The following is a 5,017-nucleotide window of genomic DNA, read 5'->3' on the forward strand; positions in this document are numbered from 1 at the left end:
TGAAAATAAAATGTATGAAGTTCTTTAAATGATGCAAGATAACTTATATTTCTTTTCATGAGATTTCCAATAACTTTCCCTGCCTTAAGTGAAAAAGCTGGGAAACTTTTTTTTTTCATCCAAAGAATGAAATATATATTGAGAATAAATAAATTGTTATATTTTGATTCCATAGTAAAATGTATCTGGACTTTGAGATCAATATTTTTATAAACCATTATATTGGAAGTTTCTGAATGAATATTTTTGTTATCTAAGAAAATTTCATTATGTAATAATTTAATGTGAGTCCCGTGAAATTCTATAAAATCCACATCTAGGAATGTAAGGCTTAAAGATCAGATTCTTCTTAATAAGAGACTAGATATAAAACTAATGACATGTCCCAAGGAACTATGGGTATCAATAAATCTATCATTTGATCAAGAACTAAATATGTGCCAGACACTACTAGGATAAAGAACAATATAATCTGTCTTAATAATGAATTTATTATACATAGATGAGAATCATTCTCTTGGTCTTTTCTCCAGTCTCTGAAGTGGTCATGAAGCCATCGTTTTTTTTTTTTTTTTTGGTAGAAACATATGTTAATTTCAGTACTATCAATATAGTTATAATCCTATACTTCTATAATTGCATTATATCTAGCATCTTTTGCAGTATCTTCCAGGACTGTGTTATACTGGAATTTGAGAGTGGACAACTTCAATGTTTTGAGGATCCTTGTTTTCTCCATGGGGACTATTTTTATCATTGAAGGTATAAGCTGAAAAATTCTACATTCTACACATTTCTGCTCAGTTTTTACAGTAACCAAATTTGTTCATTAAAGAAAAACATATCTTTGGAAGGCCTTTTTTTGAAAATTGAATAAAGCATGGATTTGTAAAGGAATTAAGCAGATAAAATAACACCATTAAAATTTTTTAGGGATCACTGTGATGAGGGATACATTCATTGTAGATGATATGATAAAAAATAAGATAAGGATCATGCAGCTAAAATCATTGAATATTAGTATTGTAATTTTTTGCAATCTTTACAACCTTCTTTGATCCTAAAACATCCAGATTTTGGTCTTGAAAGTAATTTTTGTATATAAGATACACAAATTACCATGAAAGCAGTTTTGTCGATTGCAAAAATGATCAGTATATATGCTTGGGAGAGAGTGGTCTAAAGACCCACAAAGCAACAAATCCTGATCTTCATGAAATTGCTAATAAGCACAAGATGCAACCCTGCAAATATTGTGGAAAATAGCCAGCCTCCAAGCATAGTCAAGCATAATACACATTTCAATTATAGCTTTTGATCTAGCATCATGGTATATGAAATAGTGTGCCATCTTTCTAGAGCAATTATAATGAGTGTGTAGTATGAATAGAAAGTCCACTTGCAAATACAGTGAAAAATACCAGCAGCACTACAATCACTTCCTGTCTGCTAAACTATGGTATAGTTATGATATTGATCTTTGGTTTTAAAATCAACTGAAGCAATAATCAGCTGATAGGGCCCCATGTAAACAAATGCATAGGAGAGATTGCACATGAGAAATCAGGATATTGTCATTTTATAATAACTGATCAGAAGCAGTGAATTTTTCCCATGATTGCTAGAGTAATATCAAGACTCAAAGGAAGTTATAACTCATCATATCTTTACAAGGATTCAAGTCATTTGGTTTAAGAGCACACCAAAATATTTTAGATGAGCAAAAGTCATAGTCATAAGGCCAGATACTTAGTTCACTATTCACAAAAATGGCAGAATACAATGTTTCATTTGGTTTCCTTATGCTTTCACATTTTTTGGGAATGTTGACATTTTGACACTTTTTTTGACCAGATGACAATTACTTCAGGGAATGAGGTAATGCAGCAATTAAAATCTGAATGTCACCCTATAGCTGAGTAGTTCCTACCAAAACTTTGGATCATGCAGCCCCTCTCAAGGCATCATTGTGCATTTTCCTTTGATCTTATTCTCCTTTAAGTCCAATGAGATCAATGTTCTATTGAACACATGGCTTTGTATTTCTTCAAATCCATGAAAGTTGAGTGTTGGGCAATTATTCCTCCCTTGAAAAGCATGTTCTAGGACGCTGGTTATGTGCATATTCACAAGTTTTCAAAATAATATTAAATTCAGCTAAGAAAATCTTTATAAAATCCTGGAGCTTTTGTATGTCTGTATTACAGATACTCAGATATTTTAACCAAAAAAGGTTTGTAAATGCTTCAGGCTCAATGTATACGATCTTTTTGGTATTCTGGATCGAAATTTCATGCAAATCGAGGAGGCTGTCAAAGGCATTAGCTTTCATCTTTTTTTCAGTGAGTAACTGAGATTTCAATTATTAATACATGACTAATTTCTCTGAAAGCTTGTGAAGGATGACATTGACAGGGAGATAGGTAAGTGATATCTTGGTGAAGTTGGCCTCTATCAGAGCAATGGAAGTTCCATTAGGGTTATAGTTATAGAAATTGGGATAGTGAATTCTCATAGGCAGAAATCTTAGCTGTAGCAGCAGTAACACAGGCAGCAGTTTTGGAAGCCCTGTGGAGTCAATAGCTGCTTCATTGTCTCAGAAGCTTATATCTATTATCTCAGCTGGATAAACAATACCTCTAGCATGGGCCCTTTTCCCACTCTTTCCTTGACCTAAGGAGAGAAGGCAACTCCTTTTTTGCCTCCTGTTCTTCTGAATTCTCTTGTCCTTATGTATTTGTTTTCATATGATTCCCTTTTACTATTTTGTTTATTACCCAGAAGGCACTCCTTGCCAGTTTCTGTCCTTTGGTGTTGGTCTGTCTTTCATTTTTTTTTCTTTGTTTTGTTTTATTCTGTTTTGCTCCTGGATGTACAGTTCACCTTTCAAAAAAGTGATGCACATTTTTTGACACTTAGATTATAAAAGTATTGCAATGAGAAATTATATTATAATTTTTAATGTTTCTTGGTCCAGAATGTTATTTTAATTTTTTATTGTTTCCCACTGTATCCCTTAAAGTGTGAGTGAACTTTCTTTAATAGATGACTTTAAAGGATCTCTCACTTTTACTCCAGGTCAATTCATGATGAGCCCACTCTATTTTCTTTTTTTTCTTTTTCTAGTATCTAAAAAGTGTAGGCCCACTCATTCAATGTAATCCTCTGATATTTATATAGGTTTATTCCTTCTATCATCCCATTTATCTTCTATCTCCCATTTCCTTCTAAGACAATTGGCCAGTGTTAATTAAAGAACCATCAGTGTCTCAAATCTTTAGGAAGAAGAAAGGGATAAAGATCAGCTCTTTTTTTTATACATCTTTGCAGGTACAATGATTTACAATAAGAGAAAATCATGCTTAGTTTATTGATTTTTCAGTGATCATGATTGATGAAAGAAAATTCCATAGTCCCTGACTAGAAGTGATATTCTTGCAAAGGGAAAAAAAAAAAGGATACATACACACACCCACACACACACACACACACACACACACATACAGTAAAATGTGATCATTTTAAAAGATACATTAAGAAAATTCAAAGAGATAATTTTCATGTAGTAGAATTAAAGTGTGTCTGAAAGAAATATTACCTGTATCAGGTATTGGGAAAAGTAAGAGAACTCCCAACATGGAGAGTTGAAGAAGAAAAATAATCCAGGTATAGGACATTTAAAACTTTAGAGGAATTAGAAGATATCTCCAGTTGCACTTGCCTAGAATGTAGAATATGAAAAATGTCTGCTGAATTTAATTCCACAATGGTTAGCACACTTATATGCCCTCAAACTCTCTTAATCCTATTAACTGGGAGCCCACAGTTATTGAAATATGCATCTTGTTTTCCTTTCCAAATGCAAGCTCTCTCACTTGAATATCTCACAATCCTATTATTCTACAAATGTCCCAGTTCAGATCTTCCCTGTATTTCCACTGTGCTCTGTAAAATGACTGCTCAATAATTAATAAACTAACTTAAATCTTAATTATTTTCATTTCTCAGTCTTTAATCTTATAACATTGATAGAGATGACTTTATCTTATTGACAAAAAAATTCAGCTATTCCTTGTAGTACTAGTTATATATTCACTATTTCTCTCTGAATCAGTAAACATAGTGGGGGGATTTAAACATTCTTTTACTCTCTATTACTACTTAAAGACACTTGCTCTGCCATCATTCAGCAAACTTTCATCCTTTGAGGTTCAGAAATTTAAAAATTTCAATGTAGATCCTTGTCACTATAATTTTTATATTCCCAAGATATCCTCACGTTTAATGAGTTCAATACCTGGCTCAAAGTCTTTCTTTGTTCTCCAACTTTTGTCCTCATATTGTGCATAATATTTTTTCAAATATCATAAATTTCCATTTTTTCAACCTATTCATCTTCCATGACATTTCTCTAGTCCAACTCAGCTGCAAAGAACTATTGCCTTGATTTTGTCCTTTCCAAAGTTTTTTAAAATATTCATTAGATTTCTGAGGGTGAAGACAAGTGGCAGAGAGAAGTAAGGAAGCTGCTTGAGCTCTCCCAATTTCCTTCAAAAACCACATGAAAGCAAGTCTCTGAACAAAGAGTGACAGAATGAAACCATTCTCTAGCTCAAGATAGACTGGAAAACCTTTAAGAAAGTTTAGTTTCACTAAAGTGAAAAGGGTCCTCAGCCCAGCTCATATATACTTGGGGAAAGAAACTGAGAGGGTCATGATCATAGCAAATCAGGAACTAAAACCCTCAGTCTTGGCTAACTAAAGGAGCAAATTGGTGGGAGGGCTTCCAGTCTCGGATAAGAAGGCAAACTCTTGGAAACCAAGTTTCTTCTTAAGAAAAGCAGCCAAAGCTGCCCCCTGAAAACACAAGCATCCTCTACATTCAAATCACTCAGAGCTGCATAGTACCTCTTTTAGCCCTATAAAAAGTGGAAAGAGAAAGAAAAAAGAAGAGAAAGAGACAGGATAGAAGAAAGAGCAGAAACATTAGGAAAAGAGATAAAAGAAAGAGGGAAGG

General features: G+C 33.2%; 1 pseudogene; it reads right to left on the bottom strand.

The window, feature by feature from the left end:
* Positions 1-622: 622 nt before the first annotated feature.
* On the bottom strand, positions 623-3,638 carry LOC127544099 (lutropin-choriogonadotropic hormone receptor-like; annotated as a pseudogene).
* Positions 3,639-5,017: the final 1,379 nt, after the last annotated feature.

Source organism: Antechinus flavipes, chromosome 1 (assembly GCF_016432865.1).
Source record: "Antechinus flavipes isolate AdamAnt ecotype Samford, QLD, Australia chromosome 1, AdamAnt_v2, whole genome shotgun sequence".
In the NCBI taxonomy this organism is placed as follows: domain Eukaryota; kingdom Metazoa; phylum Chordata; class Mammalia; order Dasyuromorphia; family Dasyuridae; genus Antechinus; species Antechinus flavipes.